This window comes from Jaculus jaculus, chromosome 8 (genome assembly GCF_020740685.1).
Source record: "Jaculus jaculus isolate mJacJac1 chromosome 8, mJacJac1.mat.Y.cur, whole genome shotgun sequence".
Taxonomy (NCBI): Eukaryota; Metazoa; Chordata; class Mammalia; order Rodentia; family Dipodidae; genus Jaculus; species Jaculus jaculus.
In genome coordinates this window covers 123,205,493-123,225,704 of record NC_059109.1, presented here as the reverse complement: position 1 = coordinate 123,225,704, position 20,212 = coordinate 123,205,493, and the positions used below count along the sequence as shown (strand labels likewise).

Genomic DNA, 20,212 nt, shown 5'->3' with positions numbered 1-20,212 from the left:
TTCCAGGGACTAGATATAGGGGTATCTGACAAACAGCCTGTGGGCCACATGTGGCTGCATGCGGCCCAGGATTACTGCAAATGTGGCTCAGCACAAATTCATAAACTCACTTAAGACATTCTGAGATTTTTTTTGTGTGTGTGACTTGAATGTGCGACTTCAGACTGTGAATTTTTAGATGACACCATGTCACAATGTCAAGACGTTGGACACACCTGTTAGAGGAAAGGAGAGGGATCCATTATAAAGGAATATGAAGGGAACTTGAGGGAGCCATGGCAATATGCTACATCCTGATGGTGGTGGTAGCTAGTGGACTATCCACCTTGGTCAAAATTGTTAGAACTAGGGCTGGAGAGATGGCTTAGCGGTTAAGGCATTTGCCTGCAAAGCCAAAGGATCCTGGTTCGGCTTTCCAGGCAAGATGCGAAAGGGGGCACATGCATCTGGAGTTCTTTTGTAGTGGCTGCAGACCCCCTGGTGTGTCCATTCTCTCTCTCTCTCTCTCTCTCTCTCTTTTGCCTCTTTCTCTCTCAAGTAAATAAATAAATTAAACACATTAACAAAATTCTTAGGACTATATACCTATAAAGTGTGAAGTGTTCTGCATTCATTAAACCTGTAATATATTAAAACAAAACCAGTGACATTCCTTAATGGTATATCTACTATGCCCAGGCCCAGCAGCATTTGCCTACATTTACTACTAGGAGGGCAATGCTTTTATTTAGAACAGTAGGATTAGTGAGCTCTAAGCCTGAAGGGTTTTATTGAATAACTTTGTATAGATGTGCCATCCCAGAGTCGTGGTCCTTATTCACAAATTTAAAATGTTTCTAGGCATTTCTGAATCCTCAAAGGAAGATTATGTTCGGAATGGTTTTAAGGTTGAATGTGCTTTATTAATTTTTTGGTCTTTTAAAAATTAGTAATTCACGCTTGGTGGCATGGATAACTCGCTATTGCTGAGTGTAAATTATTCATCAGGCCAAAAAAAAAAAAAAAATCACAGTGTCGTCTTGTTAAAGGTTTAGCTTTGGCTCTTGCTGTTAAAGCCATTTCTGAAATAATTTAACAAGGTAAAGTCTTTAGTGTAAAAGGTATATAGTTGATATAGTTAAATGCCTCTTTTGTATAATGTGATGATTCTTGAAAGGATGCAGGGTTTTCCATGCATTTTTACATGTAAAATACTGACGACTTGGGTTGGGACAGTTCAGGTTTTACTTGTTTTGCAGAAGCTGAGTCACAGTATTCCAGGCTGGATGGGATGCCTTTGGTCCTATAGTTGCCTGAGGCATCTATTTAAAGCCGGTCTCTGGCCTCTGTGTGGATTCTGGAGAGAGGAAGATGTTTAGTGGTGACCTAGAAGGAAGAGCAAAAGAGAAGCATTTGAGAGATCCTGTGGTTCAAGAAGGGATCCTCGTCCCTTGGTCTCATCCTTAGATCTTTGTCTTGGGTTAGTGTACAATTCCTGACCTCCAGGTCCTTTATCCAACTGACACCCAAAACTCCAGAGTGACTTTTTTTTTCCCCCCTAGAAACGTCTTTCTTCTCTCATTAGAAAAGAAAATCCTTTCAAATACTCCCACAACCCCCTTTGGATCATTGTGGCTTAGGATCTCCAGTTTTCTATACCTTTGAACATCTTGCATAGTCTTAGATGATAAATCCAGTGGAATGCAGCAAGGTGGCTCAGGCATCCTCGTGCAGCTGTCCTTGGGGCATGACATCACTGTTACCCTCTTGAACCATCAGCGGGTGTGAGCACCCAAAAGAGGCCTGCATAGGATGGGGAGCTTTAACGTTCTCTCATGGAGGGAGGAGCTCACGAGACTCTGCCCCTCTGCAAGGATTTATGGACAGTTAATGGTTGCTAGGGCCCACAAGGCTCCACCTCTCCCCAAGGAGATATATATATATATATATATATATATATATATATATATACATATATATATATATATGTATATATATATATATACACATATAGATATATAGATATAGATATAGATATATACATGAGTTGCTGGGTAGTATACATTTTTCTCTTCAGTGATGCAGCCTTCCATAAATTGGCCATGCTCCTGTAAGTAACCCCAATTAAATGCATTGGTTTGCCAAGCTACAGTTGGGTGGAATCATTTCTTTGTTTCTGTTCATCGGTACCCTGTTGGGAATGAGAAGGCTTTGGTTCATGACTCTTCATGAAAAGTTCACACAGCACTGCTTGTTGGATGACTGTGTTTCAGTGAAAGGTTTCTAGTGTGTATGCTGAGTGGCAATTATAACTACACGTGGGGAGGCAACCTTTCCCACCATGAGCCAAACACAGAGCTAGTTGAATGCCACACATCTTGTACTCAGTGTGAGAGCAGATGCAGGGTAGAGTGAGCCCAGATCATCATGGGAAACTTGCGAAGGATGGACATCTCTGGGCAGCCTGTATAGATGGTGATGGCAGCTATTCTTCCAGGACCCCTACCTGTTTTTAAAAGGCCCTGGAAGGTCCCTACTTATTCCCTGGAACCCAATTATACCAGTAGTTACCCTATCTGGAGGCTGAAAGGAAATTTTAGTATGTAATTGTCAGTATTGAAAATATTATAGTAGATAAAATAAGCTTTATATTAGCTGCAAAGAATCTTATGATACCTTGTTAATTTATTAAAATTAATCTGTTTTTTTTCTATAAGAGTAAATACTGCCTAAAATAAAGATACAGAAGCAGGCTAGAGAGATGGCTTAGCAGTTAAGGTACTTCGTGCAAAGCCAAAGGATCCAGGTTCAATTCCTCAGGACCCACATAAACCAGATGCACAAGGTAGCACATGTATCTGGAGTTCGTTTGCAGTGGCCAAAGGCCCTCGAGCACCCATTCTTTATTTCTCTCTCTCTCTCTCTCTTTCTCATTGCTTTGTTCTTCTTCTCCCTCTCAAATAAATAAACAAATAAATAAATACATAAACATAAAGTAAAAAGAAATACACAAAAATGTACAAAGAAAACACATATATAATCTTATCATCCAGAAGCAGCCATGTTTTGATATATTTCCTTCTTTTTTGAAATATTTTCCCCCTTAATACCATAGAGTGTGTGTGTGTATCATACACTTATGTATATGTCTGGTTTTCTTTACAGAAATAATGAATGCCTTCACTAGAATTGATGAAATGCTAACAATAAAAGGCAATGCACAGCAAGCAACCATTGGCAAGCATGTGGAGATGCTGGAATTCTCATGCCTGCCTAGGGAGTGTGTCCAGTATACAGTCACCTTAGGAGAAGCCTGACTGCTTCTTAGGAAAGTTAAACATAAACATTCCATAGGACCTAGCAGTATTACCCCTGGGTATCTTCCTCATAGAAAGTAACTCTTCTGCTCATAAAAGACTTGTACCCCAAATCCAAACCTGCATCAACTGGGAATTGGATCAACAAAGTGTGACCCACTGTCCAGTCCAGGGCTACTCAGAAACAAAGTGAAATGAATCAATGCAGCAACATGGACTGTGTTAGAAAAAGGCAACATATCATATAATTCCATGTGTATGAAGCTTCCAGACATTCCCAGACAGAAACAGAAAATAGATAATGGGTGGTCTGGGACTGGAAATGGGAACAGAGTTTAATTTCAAATGGGCATGAGGATGGTGCCTTGTGAGGGTGATGGAAATGTTCTGAAGCTATGTTGTGGTGATGGCGTGAGAGTTCTAAACTCTACTCACGTAATAATACTCATTGAATTTTACATCCAAATAGACTAATCCCATGATAAGTCAATTATAGTTTAATAAAGCTCTTGAGTGTTCTCAGAAACACTGTTCTCAATAAACAACATAAATATTACTAAAAAAAAGACTCAGAATGGATAAGGGTGAGAATTCTGGCCTTTGTAAGTAGAATGAAGAGACATGTTCAGCTAGCCGTTTCCTCTGCTCAGGGGCCTGGAGATGTCAGGGTGGGTCATAACCAATCTAGAACTCCATTTCCAGATATTGCCAATATGAGAACTGAAGCATGTGTCCAAGATTGCAGGCTAGGGAAAGTATCCATGGGTTGTGTCTTGGTACTGCGATCTCATAATTATGAATAATCCTTAGATATTAAGAAGAAAGTGTTCATGTAAGTCTTAGTTAAGTTAGAGGCCACCAGTAAAATAATATATATATATATATAAATCTTCCAAATTAGTAGCATGGAAAGAAATTTTAAAAATCGAACTGTCCAGTGGGAGATAGAAAAATAAAAAAGACAAATACATGTTAAACAAGGCACACAAAATCAGGTGAGTAAATCAAACTTACAATACTGGTGATTGCAGGAGAGGTGAGTTAATCTCACTGATTAAGATACAGGTACTCTTAGATTGGAGTACAGAAAAGATCCAGTGATCTCTGGGTTGGTTTTAAGAGAGCCACATACAGATAAGCAAAGAAAATAAAGGGATAAAAGTAGCATTCTAGGAAAATAAACACAGTAATATGAGGCTAGCATTTCAATATCAGATGAAGGTGAAATTAAGCTGAAGATGAACAGTGATGATTTATTCTGAAAATGTCACGATATCACAGTTTTCCAAGAAGATATAATAGTCATGAGAAAATCCAACCAATACAGTACAAACTACATGAAAGATAACTGTGAGAATTACAGTTATAAATAAATAAACCTTCCATTGTAGATAGAGATTTCATTATACTCTTCTTGGAAGCTATCAAAAAGGCAGAAATAAGACAAAACAACATGAATAACATGATCAAAAATCTTTTGAGTGGAAACACTAAGTGCCTGTTATTTTTTAGTACAAGTAGATCTTTAAAGAAAGGGCATCATTTGCTGGGCCAGAAAATCAGTCTGAGATTTCTAAGAATTGACCCCATTCAGACTCTATCCTTGGACACCACGAAGTGAGAAAGAACAGCCAGGTGTGCTGCAGTACACCTGTCGTCCTTGCACCTGGGAGGGGGAGGCAGGAGGACCAGGAGTTCAAGGTCATCCTTGGTAACACAGTGAACTTGAGGTCAGCCTACCCTACATGAAATCAAGTCTCTGAGAGAAAAAGTAAGAAAGAGAAAAAGCGAAATGAGAAAGGTTGAAATAATAAGGTAGGGCAAGCATCATCAACAAAGAGGAGGAAAATAATAGTAATTAGAGCAGCAAGTCCTTAAATCTTTTAAAAGGATTGTAGTTACAATCAAGGACTAAAAATAGATACACATATAGTTATCAGAGCAATTATAATGTCACAATGGAATTGAATGAGCAGCTATACACAGATGTTAGGACTACTATGAAATGAATTAAAAAATCATGCAATCCCAATGTTGGCCAACTGGTAAATGGAAAGCTTGACTGGAACAATTACTATTGAATGAATTGCAATAATGGAAAGTAAAACTACTACCCTTCTACAAAAGTCATAAAGACCAGGTGTTTTTATTTTAAAAAGGGAGGGAGGGATGCTGCCCTTGCTTTTTCTGAAGCTGAATACCAAGTTTGTGTTACTAATATCAAAACAGATGAGGCTATTTCCAGAGACGTTCATAGGTCGCTTTCATTTCAAAGTTAGCTAAAGGGGCTGGGTAGATGGTTCGGTGGTTAAAGTGTTTGTAAAGCCCTCCAACCTGATTCAGTCCTTCAGAACCCATGTAAAGACAGACCCACAGAGTGATGCATTCATCTGGAGCTCATTTGTAGCAGCAAGGTTCTGGGTACTTGCCTATTCGTGTTCTCTCTCTCTTATAAATAAAAATATTAAAAAAATAAAAGTTAGCTAAATGTTGATTTTTTTCTCCCTTTTAAAAATGTGTGTGTGTGTGTGTGTGTGTGTGTGTGTGTGTGTGTGTGTGTAGGAACACATGTGTCATGTTGTGCATGTGAAGTTCAGAGGACAAGCTCAACTGTCAGTCCTCCCCTTCCACCTTCTTTGACGCAGGGTCTTTTGCTGTTTGCTGTTGCACTTGCCAGGCTCGTCAGTCCATGAGCTTCCAGGGATTCCCTTGTTTCTACCTCCCATCTGACATGCGGGAATTAGGACTGCACACCATGCCTGGCTGTATGTGGGTTCTGGGGATCTGAGCTCAGCCCTTCACAACTATGCAGCAAGCGCTTTATCCACTGAGCTATCTCTCCAGTCCTAAAATGTTAACATACTAAATTTGAGAGCCTATTAAAAAAAAAATTATTCTATCAGATTTGTCCCTGGAGTGCTAGAATGGTGTATTAGGATGACAACGGTACTCTGAAAAGCAAGCTTCCTTGTAAACAGAGATTGATTACTTGCTCAGGAAATGAGATAGAGGTTGGCAGCTAAGCCACATCGGTGACTCAAGGACCTGTGCTCCTTCCTTTGTGTTTCAACCACTCAGTGCCCAGGATTCTGTAGATCTGGCCAGAACAGAAGACAGTATATGGGAATCTTTGCCTACTCCATAAAAGCTCTGAGATTGAAGGTGACATATGTCATTTTTTTTTTTTTTCTGGTGCCCTGTTGGTGAGAACTGGCCACATGTCCAGACCTACATGCTGGTGAGTGTAGCTCAGGTGAAGCAGCCACTTCTCCGTGATGACGCTGCTCTCCGGAATGAAGACTGGTGTGCTGTAGATATTTTAGCAAACCTGTCAATAGCGATCATTGCATTACCACAGGAGAAGAACCATAGGATAGTCTCAAAAAGTACATGGGGAAAGACGTGATTTCTTTTAAAATCCCAGGGGCAAATAGACTGACCAGAAAACAGTCAGCCTTCGTTAAGGTCTGCTGCAATGACAAACAATCCCCCATCTTCAGTGACTTAGTCAGCAAAGACGGTTTTCTTATTTCACTTTGAAGCTGTAAGTTGGTTTGTGTCTTTTCTCTCTCTGTATTCTTCATTCTGAGGCCCACGCTGGAGGAGTAGGCCCTACCTGGGATGTGGAGACCCAGTGGCAAAGGGGAAAGTTAGAAGTGCCTCGTAGTGGCTCCTGGTTCAGTCTGGATGTAGGAGGCGCCACCTCTTGTTTATGGGCTAAAGAGCGTCACTGGCTCAGGTTTGCTGTCAGCATGGGGCCTGTACTCTGCCCAAGGAGAGAGGCTGTGTGGTCATGGTTCAGGGACAGAAGAGGGACAGAGAGTTGAAAAGTAACGCAAACTGCTATGGAAAGGAATGTTCTTAACCTACTGGAACCTTTCCTCCAAGTGCCCGCTGTAGAAGTCCTGTTTAACTGATATGTTTGGAGAGTATCCTTGTTAAGATGGGAAGAGCTGTGAGTCTCTGTGATGGTCAGTGGCACTGCACATCAAGAAGGTCCTGAGTAGCGCGACAAAACCAACAAAAAGAATGTCATGAAAATCTGAAGGTGAAGGACAAGCTGTCTTATTGGCGCATCATATGATTTAATAAAATGAAAATTGGTATTTAGCAATAGTGAGCTCAACAAATAAGTCAGATAATACAAACGTGGAATCAGATGTCTTGGGCTGGAGAGATGGCTTAGTGGTCGAGGTGCTTGCCTGCAAAGCCAAGGGTCCCAGGCTTGAATCCCCAGGGCCCATGTAAGCCAGATGTACAAAATGACGCATGTGTCTGGAGTTCTTTTGCAGGGACCAGAGGTCCTGGCATGCCCATTCTTTCTCTCTCTTTGAAATAAATAAATAGAAATAAAATATTAAAAAATCATATTTCTTCTGTATCATAATATGTTAAGAAAATGCAATAGAAGATGTTATTCACAATATCAACCATTTTAATATATCTAGGAATTAATTTAACCCCCCAAATTGCATTAAATTTACCTAGAGAAATACTAAAGGGCATGAAGGAAGGCCTAACCTAAGTAGAGAGTTAGACCATGTTTATGGATAGGAAAAGACAATATTATAAAGACATCATTCATTCCATCTTAATCTATATATTTTATATGGGTGCCATATAACATCATAGGAGTCCCGGATGATATTGGCCAAGCAGACTCTTAACATTTGCATGCAAGAAAAAAATACCATGGATAGCTACTTAAAGAAATAGAACAGATAAAAGCAGAGACTTGTTCTGCCACCTCTCACATGGGTGTAACATCCTGAGCACTGGCAGGAGGTGAGGCAGAAGAACAGAAATATGACATAGCATGATTCATTCTCGCTTGCTGGCAGGCGAGGAGGGACACAGAGAGAGACCGGGCAGACACAGAGTTTAAAGGGTGACGGGTCTACAGAGATAGACAGAGAACCTTGGGGGCATACAGAGGAAAAGAGAAACAGAGAAGGAAGGAAGGAGGAGGGAGAGAGATACAGAGAGGGCGAGAAATACTGTAGGAAGGAAGGGGCAGGGAAAAGATCTGGAGAGAGAGAGAGAGAGAGAGAGAGAGAGAGAGAGAGAGAGAGAGAGAGAGATTGGCTGTAAGAAACTCCAGATGGTTGGTTGTGCTTAAGACATAACTCTTAATTTCTAGGGGCAGTCTGTGTTCAAAATGTACAAAAATGGCACGAAGTGAAAAATGGGCCTGGAGCAGAACCGCAGAGCACTCTGCGATGATGGAAATATGATGTGGGGGAGGCGAAGTGGCGTGTGTATTTATGTGTGTGGTGCGAGCAGCAGGGCGGGAGAGAGAAGCCCGCCAGAAGAGCAGCTTTCCCCCCATCTCTTGGAAGCAGAGTTTATCTCCTGATTGTTGGCTCTGCCTTTTCTCTGCCACTCAAACTTTATTGGGAAATGGATTCTCTTGCCAGACGAGTGTGATTAATACCGCAACTGGCTGTGGGCTTCACAACAGATTGATAGTTATATTTTTAAAGGGCCCAGCCTGCTTACGGTGTACGCTGCCATGGTATGCGGTGTTTATCATTCCTAAGTGGAGAAGGTTTGTTTGAGTTAGATTTTTGTTCCTTTCCACACGGTATTTGTTGCTCGCCAGCCCTGCCTGCCACCTTGCGTTTGTTATCTAATTTAAGAGATTGAGTGTGCGTGAAGCAGGAGCTCTGATCCAAACTTGGTGTGTTGAGCAAATGCCTCCAGGTAAGACAGCCACTGCCACTGGGTGTACTTGGCTGAGAGTTCAAGAAAAGACATTGCAGAGACAAAGGCGGGGCATCTAAGCTGAGCCTTGAAGGATGTGGTGGTTTGATTCAGGTGTCCCCCATAAACTTGGGTGTTTTGAATGCTAGGTTCTCAGCTGATGGAGATTTGGGAATTGACACCTCCTGCAGGTGGTGTAGTGTTGGGGGGCGGGCTTATGGGTGTTACAGCCAGTTTCCCCTTGCCAGTGTTTGGCACACTCTTCTGTTGCTATTGTGCAGCTGATGTTGGCCAGGGGATGATGTCCACTCTCTGCTCATGCCATCGTTTCCCCCTGCTATCGTGGAGCTTCCCCTCGAGCCTATGAAACAAAATAAACCTTTTTTTTTTTTTTAAATCCACAAGCTGCTCTTGGTTAAGTCTTTTCTGGCAGTAATGCGAACCTGACTGCAACAGTGGGTAACCAACATCTTAGGTTCAGTTTCTCATTTTCATCAAGTACCCAGACTCATTCACTCAGGGCCTCCAGAGGGGCCAGTGCCAAGGGCAGTGGCTCCTTGACCATGTTCACAAGACAGCGGCACAAAAGCCAGATGCTGAACTTATTCCTAAGGATGTGTGTGGCTGCTGGGACAATTAAAATTGCTGTTTATTCATTCTGATTTTCAATAAAGACTTATTGATCATCTACCATGTGCCTGACACTCTGCTGAGCAGTAGACATAGTCCTTGAGGCAAGCTGGAGGCAGAGATAGGAAGCATCCCTGTACATGAATGTAAAGTCACGATGGCAGGGAAAGCCACGAAGAAGAGCATGCTGGGAGATTCTGAGCAGGAGAGTGTTCCAAAAGCAATGGTGCTTCCATCTGAGATAGGAAGGTGAAGAGGTATTCATAACGTCAAATGGTGGGGCCTGTGGAGGGGGATGTATGCATAGGAAGGAGCAGTGTGGACAAAAGTCCCAAGTCCTATTGCTTCTTCTTTGTACTTTGTGACTTTCACAGGTAACTTGGCTCCAAAGCCAATATGGGATTGGAATCATGCCTAATGACCATGGACCTTTTCTAGCCCTTTGGATATGGCTAAGAACGAACAGGAAAGATTATCAGAGCAGTGGGATTTCAAATCCCGCACATGGGCTGGGCCTGGGCCCGATATCTGGGCTTTCTCCATGCTGAGCTCTTTGCTTCAGTAAAGGGCTCCCTCTCACAGGTTCTGGGGCAGTCTAACTGAAATGAAATGCCTGGGTGGATGTTTGCAGTGAATTTTTGATCCACACCACCATCTTTGAAGTCACCTTGGCTCTCTTATGTAGACACATGAGAAGTAGTTGAGTTTACTTTGGCACTTCTGCGTTCAGATTCACACTTTGTCACTTGTTGAGACCCATGGCCTGTTTCCTGGGGTGACAGTGGGGTACAGAGTGGGACCTGCCTTGCTGCTGTTGAGAAAACTGAGATCGCGTGTGTTTTCAGAGCCTGCACAGGGCTGTAGCCAAAGTGAGCCTTTCATTGTGCCGAGGGTTGTGATGGCTGTGGTTCTGTACTCTTTTTCTTCATCCCTGCCATCTGTTTCTTTCTCAAGTTGTACCAAAGGCCACTGTGAATTGAGCAGGGGTGAAATCCAAAGAGTGTCGTGGTTTCTGGCTAACCCTTGCAGCCAGGCTTGGTGATCTGAAGGGCCTCCTTTGGCCGTGGGGAAGCAGCAGGTGTGAGCTCATGCGTGGCTCACAACCCCACTGTGGAGAAGGTCAGGCAGGAGGACAGGAAACCCCACGGGGAGGCTGGCCGGCAGTGCAGCTGAGATGGGCAGTGCAGGCCATGTCACAGGGTGAAGAGGAGAAATAAAGAAGAAAGAAAAAGAATCCTGTTCCGAAGTGCTTCGAGGCTCAGTGCTCTTGTGGGAGGCGAGGGAAAGTTTGGAATTAAGTGGCACTGTAGCCTTAACCTTGGGTGACCAGTGACACAGTGATGCCATGATGCAGTGGGGCCCCAGGGACTGTGGAGAGAGGCTCCATGGAGTTTTGCCTCTTGGCACCCAACTAGAAGGTAAGCCCGAGTTCTGGGGCTGAGAATGTATCATTTAGGATCTTTTTTGTTGTTTTAGAGGAATTGTTAAAACTCTTGGAAATTTTTTTCCTACTTCTGCATTAACAGCCTACCTAAGCACAATAATAGGCCAACTGAAGATCCCATAAAAGTAAAAAGCAGGCTCATTAGAGTTGCTCTTCTCTGAGTGTTTTTTTTTCTTTTCCTTAAATTCATTTGGCTTACGTTTGAAATGAAGATTTAAAAGATAGAATTGTTGAACCCATCTTGCCCAAGGTTTTGCATAGGGTTTACAGACCACGTGCTAACCACTGTGTCTGGTGTGGGTGGTTTTCTAGGGTTCTGAAGTCTGCTCAGTCACGCCAGTGTGCTGCAAGCACTTTTAACCACGGAGCCATCTCCTGTGCCCCAGCTCATTGTTTCTGGGAACACGGGCTGTGTGGATAGAACCTTGTGAATGAGGGCGGGTGTCCTCCAAAATGAAGGGGGAGTAGCGGAAGGAAGAATGGCATCCTTCCATGTCCCAGGGATTTTGACCTGATACTTCACTTGCACATCCAACCAGTTGGCTATCTGTGTGCAGAGAATCTGGGTACTGTAAATCCCAATTGGAAATCTAGTTTAATGCTCTCATTTTACAGATGGAAAAACTTAAGTTCTAGAAAGTTCTGCTCTGTGCAAATACCCCCAGTATCAATGCTATCAAATGGTAGCATTTTGTTTGTTTGTTTTATTTACTTTCTTTTTTGTTTTAGTTTTCTTTGACAAACCCTTGTGTTGAGGGCTGGCTTTCAATAGATTGCAGAACTTAATACTCCAGGAAACGCATGAAAAAGTGGGAAGATAGAGACTCTTGGGGGAAAATGAGAGGGAAATGTGTATAGAAAACAAACATATAATTCCTGCTCACCCCATAGGAGAAAGGTTTTGGTTATTGTGATCACTGTTTAGTTGTCAATGAAATTGAAATGAAGAACTAAAGCAATAATTATCACCATTTATTGATTACCACAGCAGAGGCAGGTTTTAAACAAGAGATTTCAGATCACTGACAGACATGTATATTTAGAAAAAGGCCAAATGAAGCCTCCGTCTAGAGATTCTTTAAGTCCATCATATACAGACTTAGGCGGTCAGATGAGTTAAAATGAGGTTTCAACCCTTCAAGACCTGGCAACTCACATTGCTTGTTTTGAAAGGAGCACAAAGCCTGTATTAACGCTTTATGCAAAGGCTTGTGGAATTCTGTGACACACCTGTTTGGTTAGCAGCTTAGGTCCTGCATATTTATTTTTCTTCCAAATTCTAAGACGTGCTTTCCATTCCCAATTTCTTTTGTTACTAGTTCTTTCCATGGATTATGCAGATTTAGCCAACAGTGAGGCTGTACATTTAGACAGGAGACTGGCCCGTATTGCCTGGTCAGAGTAAAGGAGGATTTATTCTTCTTATACCTTTAATGAAAGTCTTCTTTTTAAAAAATTAAAAATATTTCATTTTTATTTATTTATGAGAGAAAGGGGGGGGGGACGGATGGGCATACCAGGACCTATAGCCACTGCAGATAACTTCCAGATGCATGCACCACCATGTGCATATGGCTTACGTGAGTACTAGGGAATCAAACCTGGGTCCTTAGGCTTCACAGCCCAAGCACCTTAACCACTAAGCCATTTCTCTAGCCCTCCTTATACCTTTAAATGAAGGCACTCACATTAAATAAGAATGATGCGCAGTTGGGCCAACGCTTCATTCTGGAGGTTGCTAGGGTACCTAGGACAGGAATCCTAGCTTTGCCCTCAAGAAACCACAACCTGTGGGACGGGACCTGACAAAATGCTCCTCGTCAGAGCATAGCCTGCCTGCAGAATGAATCACAACAGGAAATGTGACCCACCACCCGGCTTTGCTGGTGAATGCTGGCTGTCTGCTGCTCTCTGCTGAGCTCCCAACATCTGGGTGTGCGTCCCCACAGGAGGAGACCTGTTATGGTGCCAGATAGATGGAAAGAGATAGAGCAGGCCATATGCAATGTCTTTAAAACCAGTGTGCTCTGTCAGTTTAGGGATGCTCACATGTCGGAGACAAATCCCACGAGGGCACTGGTTCTTAAAACTTTTAATTAGACAGTGGTCTTACGATGCTGAGGCATCGACATTGCTTGGTGCTAAAAAGCAGGACAATGGCCTGGAGAAAAACAAAAAACACTGTTCATTAAAAGCTGGGTGCTTATTTTCTGCATCCACACATAGATCTCCCCAGAGGCCCTGAGCCGGGAATAAACCCATATTAAAAAAAAAAAAAAGCTCTGAGAAGGGGGGCAGTGAAATGCTTTTAAAGTCAGAATCAGCACATCATTTCACTGTGTGTGTGTGTGTGTGTGTGTGCACGCGTGTATACTCATGGCCAGGAGGTTAGTCCTGGGCTTCCACATGGTTTGAGACAGACTAGCCACCAAGCTAATGCTTAACCCCTGACTACACTTCACATCTTGCCCAAGGTTTTGCGTAGGGTTTACAGACACGTGCTAACCACTATGTCTGGTGTGGGTGGATTTCTAGGGTTCTGAAGTCTGCTCAGTCACACCAGTGTGCTGCAAGCACTTTTAACCCCTGAGCTATCTCCTCCGCCTCAGCTCTGGAAACATGGGCTGTGTGGATAGAACCTTGTGAATGAGGGCGGATTTCTTCCAAAATGAAGTGGGGAGGGTAGCGAAAGGAAGAATGTCATCCTTCCATGTCCCAGAGGTTTTGACCTGATACTTCACTTGCACATCCAACCAGTTGGCTAGCTGTGTGCAGAGAATCTGGACACTGTAAATCCCAGTTGGAAATCCAGTTTAACCCTCTCATTTTACAGATGGAGAAACTAAGTTCTAGAAAGTTCTGAGATTGGCTTCCGGAGTGTCTCGGAGGAGTGTGGGATGTGGACTGACATTAGGACTGAATTAAAAACTCTTGCCTCTGAATAAATGTAACTTTGAGCGAGTGGCCCAAATTCTTGGATAAGTGCGCAGAACAAACCTTATGGTGCTGTGCCGAGGATAACATGAGTGCTTATTCAGTGTGGCTTTCCTTCCCGCAGAGTGCAGTCAAATGATGGACATATGGAAGCTTGGAAGTCCAATACGGATTGCCAGTTAAGTAGACCGGTCTCATTTTCCCAGCTTTAATGATTCAGATTGTTGGGGAGCCAAACCTTAGGGAAACCGATCCTTTACACTGAAAAAGGACATACGGTCATTAGTAGAGGTTGTTAAATTTTGTTTCGTTTTGCTTGTATTTAACAGTGTAATATCAAGTAATAAATGTGTTGGCAGTTTTTACTAAAAGGCTTGCTCAAGTCAATTATAGCTATCTATGGTAGAACTGCTCAACCTTTTCCTATTATCTCAATTCTTAAAGAGCCTTTTTCATAGTTGTGCCATTAATTGCAACTTGTCTGTAAAATTATGATACACAGAAGCATTGTACATTTGTACGCATGCACACTCATGGGCACTTAAAAGAATGAAATATTTTTGCCATCCCCTTCCCTTTGGTTTTCCATTCCCAAAGAGTCTGGAAGGCAACCTCACCAACATGGTGCCATAAGGACCAGACACATGTAAACAGTAATGAAAATATGGGGAAGTGAGGGAACTGAGAGAAATGTATGACAACGATGGTCTACATTACACCCATTGTATATTCACCATTGAAAAAAAACGGAAGAAGAAACTGTGCCTTAAAAGCTATTGTCTCAGGAGCTGGAGAGATGGCTTAGCCATTAAGCGCTTGCCTGTGAAGCCTAAGGACCCCGGTTCTAGGCTTGATTCCCTAGGACCCACGTTAGCCAGATGCACAAGGTGGCGCACGCATCTGGAATTCGTTTGCAGTGGCTGGAGGCCCTGGTGCACCCATTCTCTCTCTCTCTGTCGCTCTCATATAAGTAAATAAAAATAAACAACAAAAAAATAAAGAGAGCTATTACCTTTAAGTAGTTTCATTTGCTTTTCTCATTTTTTATCATTCTGCATTCCCTCCCACTACTACTTTTCTGCAGTGGGTATTTGCAATATGACTATTATTTTATAAAGTGAGCACCTGCTGTTTGCTCCCCTTCTTGGTGTGGACTCGAAGGGAATACAGTTGGCTGCTTGGACGTCTCTGTGAACATACAGATGGTTCTTTTATTCCACTGGACTTCTTTCACATCAGCTCTGCCTTGATCCTAGGGTAAGGGAGCACACCTGGACCATTTCTTTTTTCTTTTGAACTTGGTGGAAACTTAAAAAGGATGTGGGCTTAAGAAGTTACAAATTCCAGAATTAAGTACTAATTAAGTTCTTGGACACAAATCACTTCACACACTCCACTTAGAGGATTTGTTTAATTGACTGAGGAAATAGTTTGAAGGGGAAGAGCATTTCTTTTCATTAGTGTTCAAATGAAGTGCAAATTATAGAACTTGGGCTCCATATTTCCTAAAGATAGAAGCTTTGGAGAAAGGAAGAAAAATTAGGAACGGAACTTCGTTTAAAAGCAGAAACAAATGCAGTTTGGGTAGAAAAGTTTGGGTAATTTTCTGCATGGATAATTTGAGAGCAGCCTGCTAGTGCTGGGTTGGAAATTACTTTTTTTTCTTCTTCTTCTTCCAGAGCTCAGGTTTGCAGCCAGATTTTATTTTGTGTTTGTTTTATTTCACATTCAGTTTGATTCTTCAATAAAAAGAAAGTCTCTCTGTGTTAAAAAAGACAATGGAATATTTGAACGAAGTGTCAGAGGCCTACAAACCTGCTTTGAGGAATTAGGTGTTTAATGACTAAAGATGGCCCCCACAATTATATGGACTGGGATGAAATTACAAGGGTCACTAATCTGCAGGCTTCATGGTTTAGGATAACTATCAGGTGAATCAGTAACCAATTTCTCTTGCGTATTACAGCTTTGCACAATTATAGTCAGCGCATAGCAAATGTATATGTGGTCATTGTATTAATTTGTTGAGGGAATTGTTTTTTATTTTATTTTAATTTTTTTGGGTTTTTGAGGTAGGGTCTCACTCTAGCTCAGGCTGACCTGGAGTTCACTCTGTAGTTTCAGGGTGTCCTTGAACTCATGGCGATCCTCCTATCTCTACCTCCTGAGTTCTGGGATTAAAGGTGTGAACCACCATGCCAGGCCTGAAGTTTTTATTTTTTTTTTAGGTTCTAACTTGCATGGATTTCACCTCTGAATCTCAGGAATGTGGGCTGATTTCGACAGGACTGATTCATGTCAGCTCAACTCAGATGTTGGTGAGCGCCGGCTCTGTGCCCGCAGATGAGAATGACCAGTGTTGATGTCAAGGGGACTCACAGTGTTGATATCTAGATTGCATGCCCGGGCCAGTCCCCACAGGCCAGGCAGGGGCTCAGAGATAGGCTAGGGGTAAAGCAGTTTCCATGGACATCCATGGTGACCGTTGGTATGGGTAGGTCAATGCTTCCTTCAAGTTAATCTGGAAAACAAACTAGTTTTCAAGAGGAGTTGGTAAAAAGCACAGATTTTTTTTTCCCCCCAAAGGTCTTTGTAAGGAAAGCGTAAGAGAAAAGCAAAAGAGAACATCGGACTTGCTCTCTACAGAGAGACTGTTTATTGAGAGAAATAGCGAGGGGCAACAGCCTTCCCACGAAGCCCTGAGCCAGGCTGGGGTGCAAGTTTATAAGGAGGAGCCTAAGAAAAACAGACTGTACTAGGTGCAGTAGATAAGGAACTTGTAGCTGTTTGTGTCCTTGTTCAGAACAGGCTTCTTCAGCCAGGATTGTCTAAGGGAGGACACTCAGATGATCCCTGGTCCTTCAAGGCCTCCTGAGCTAAGGGAAGTACATCAGTCAGGGGAGCCCGGCTGAACTCCTCTCCTGTTTGTTTTATAGCCTTTTAGCCTTTGGGATAGTTACTAACTCTTTAGTTCCCTCTGGTTTTCAGGGAAAGCTATTAACCCTTCAGTCTTCCTTTTTTTTTTTTTTTTTTCCCCAAGATAGGGTTTTGCTCAGCCCTGGAATTCACTGTGTAGTCTCAGGGTGGTCTTGAACTCACAGTGATCCTCCTACCTCTGCCTCCCGAGTGCTGGAATTACAGGCGTGCACCATCTTTTTTTTTTTTTTTTAAGACAAAGTCTTGCTGTTAGTTTCTCTCAGCCTTGAACTTGAGATCCTCCTGCCTTAATCTCTTGAACATTGGATTACAGATGTACACTGACACATCTGGCTGAGAATAAATTTTTAAAACTCTTCATTGACAACTTCCATAAATATAGAGAATATTACCATGATCATAATGCCCTCTTTATTTTCCCTCTTCTAATCCCCTCTCCACTGCATCTCTTCTTTGCAACAAGTCTCTCTTCTATTTTTTTTTTTTCCGTCCTGTCATTCAGGTCGCCTTGTGTAGGTAGGTAGCACCAGCCACTGTGAGGTCATGGATATCAAGGCCACTTTGTGTCTGGAAGACAACATTGTAAGCAGTCCTATCCTTCCTTTGGCTCTACATTCCTTCCACAACCTCTTCCTCAATGGTCCCTGAACCTTGCAAGGTGTGATAGAGATGTCTCACTTAGTGCTGAACACTCCACTGTCACTTCTTCTCAGCACTGTGGTGCATTTTAAGTTGCCCCAGTGGTCACTGCCATCTGAAGAGAAGCTCCTCTAACCAAAAGTAAAGCATTAATATATAAGTTTGTTTTTTTGTTTTATTTTATGTGAGCTTTTCCTGTCTTGGGTTGGGTTTTTTGGAAGCAAAACCCAGGGTAGGTACCCAGGGAAAAGGTTTTCCATTGAGTCTGCGTTTTGAGGCTTCCTTCTCAAACTCTGGCATGCAGGAGCCTGACGTGGGAGAGCTCATTCCAGCACACATTGCTGCCTCCTTCTGTCAGTAATCCAGAAAGCCTGCAGTAGGGCTTGAGGCTTACGCATCTAACCAGTGCCCAAAGGATGTGAATGTTGTTACTGCCACAAGAACCACCTGCCAAGAAGAAGTCTGGAGAAGGATGCAAGGCAGGCAGGGGTAGCAGCTAAGCCAGGTCATGGCCTTGGCTCTGCTCAGCTACATTCTGTTCCCACAGGAGCCCTGGATGATAAACTGCACCAAATTGTCTTGTCTTTCCTCTACTACCCTTGTCATTGGCCACTCACTGCCTTGTGGTGGAAGTGGATGGTCCGGTTTGATGGAGGAGGGTGGTTAAGTTGCTTTGGGAGAGGAGCTAGGTCTTAGCCATCAGTGGCTGAGAGATGGTGACCATTCTGGGCTGCCCAGCAGCAGCAACATGACATGTCTCATATATGGAGGGTTGAGGCAGGTTCAGACATCCAGAAAGACACACACCAAGAGACACTGCCAGGCTGTTGGCACACATCTTTGGGCTTGATTTAGCTCATGGGTTTGTGTTTGCCCTTTTGGGCCAAGGTTCTTCTAAAACCTTTCCTTATGAGGACATTGTCTAGAGCTGGTAGATTTCCAGTTATCTTAGTGTCTGCCTTATAGGCATTCTCAATGAGTTTGGTTCTCTAGAACATTTTTTTTTCCTGGCAAATAGGATGTTTTTCTAGTTGCTACTATCTAAATCATAAGAAGGCTGTCCAAAGCCCCCTAAACCAGACTAACCATTATGCAAGCTGTCATACACGACTAACCCATTATTATGGCCTCAGAGAAGCTGAGGGATTCCCACCTCATTTCTGGGGGAGCCCATTTCACACCTGAATAACTCTTATTAAAAAAAAAGTCAGTGCGTTACTCATTACAAACTTGCCTTTGCAAAAAGACATTCCACTGCTTCTTCCTAAGTACTGGCCTCCTCCCCAGCAGAGCTCCTTCCTTGTCATAGCAGAAATAATTTTTTCCTCCTCCATGGTGCTTACCTCTTAAGTTAATATTACAAAGGATAGATCAAGGGTGAAGAAATATAATGTGGTTATATTATTTATTACAGCCTGTTTGAATTCCCACTTATGGCAATAATGGCAGGTAAAATTCATTCTGTTTCGAAGAAATCAATTTGCGATTACATGCCAAATGTCGTCATTTTCAAGTTAATGTCACATTGTAGGGAGTTTGTTGCTCTACAAATAGAAATGGTTATAGCTCTGTCCAGTAGGCAGCCTCGGATGGCTGAAGGCCCTGGGTGGTGCTGACATCATGCCTTAAATATGAAATATAGTGGCTGGGTTGGTATGTTCACCAAGGAGACCTGGCATGAAATGTGACACAGCCAGAGATGCCATGCCTGTACAATACAGAATGAGCATAACATGGCACCTGGGGCTGTGACTGGGTGTAAGCATGTATTGGGGGCTGTCTGTCCTGTCCTTCTAAGTTTGGGGCTCAGGGTCATGGTCAGGAAGAGCTCACATCTTTCAAGTCTTACTTCCTTGTGCATGCTAGGTGGCATCACCCTTTCCTTCATATGCATAGCTTTGTCATTCCCATGGCCTCACTTATCCTGTAGCCTCAGCTTCTCAGAGGAAAAGACCAGAAACAGGTAGGAGATTTGAGCTCTGCGGCTACCCTGTACCTTCACTGTCTTCCTCCTCCTCCTCCTTCTCGTCCTTTCCCACACTCGTCCTTTTCTACCTCTTCCACTTCCTCCTCTGCATTGTTGAAACTTTTGGCGCCACCCTGTACTGCTTCTCCTCCTTGTCACACTCCTGCTACCCTTCCTCCTCCTCATTCTGTTTCTCTTCCTCCCTGTCCTGGGGCTTTTGATGCCACCCTGCACACCATCCTCTCTGTGGCTGCCTTCTCCCCTGAGCTTCCTCCCGATCCTTCCCCCACATCTTTGGCATTGTTTCTGGCTTTGTTTTACCTCATGTCTAATTATAAGGATTCTCCAAAATTATGCCCAGTTCCTCCTCTTCAAACATGCCACACCCCCTCCCTAAAGAGGACCCCTGCATCTTTGCCTCTGACCTTGATCTTCCTTGCTTTTAAATCCCAGTGCAGCACCGACAACTTCTGTCCCCTTCTCCTTTGGTTGTGCCGCAGGCATAGAAATGCAGCCGGGGGCTCTCTCCTGTTTCTGGTTTCTGCTCGTGGCTCCACCTCTTCCTGGGCACCCAAGAGTCTCGGAAGACCTCCCGTGTGGAACGTGTTTCCAGACTTGCCTGAAAGAACATCTCAGAGCATGTGGCTCCTCTGTTCCAAAATC

At 43.1% G+C, this 20,212-nt stretch overlaps 1 protein-coding gene and 1 long non-coding RNA gene across 4 annotated transcripts in view; one reads left to right on the top strand and one right to left on the bottom strand.

Annotated features, from left to right (window-relative positions):
- Positions 1–20,212, top strand: part of Ptprt (protein tyrosine phosphatase receptor type T) — a 1,232,244-nt gene that overhangs the window by 175,600 nt on the left and 1,036,432 nt on the right. The window lies entirely within an intron of this gene.
- Positions 1,106–20,077, bottom strand: LOC123462725. Its single transcript, XR_006638487.1, has 4 exons — positions 19,975–20,077; positions 14,071–14,268; positions 1,639–1,782; positions 1,106–1,365 (listed from the first exon to the last, which is right to left on the bottom strand). It is a non-coding gene; the product is annotated as an uncharacterized LOC123462725 (long non-coding RNA).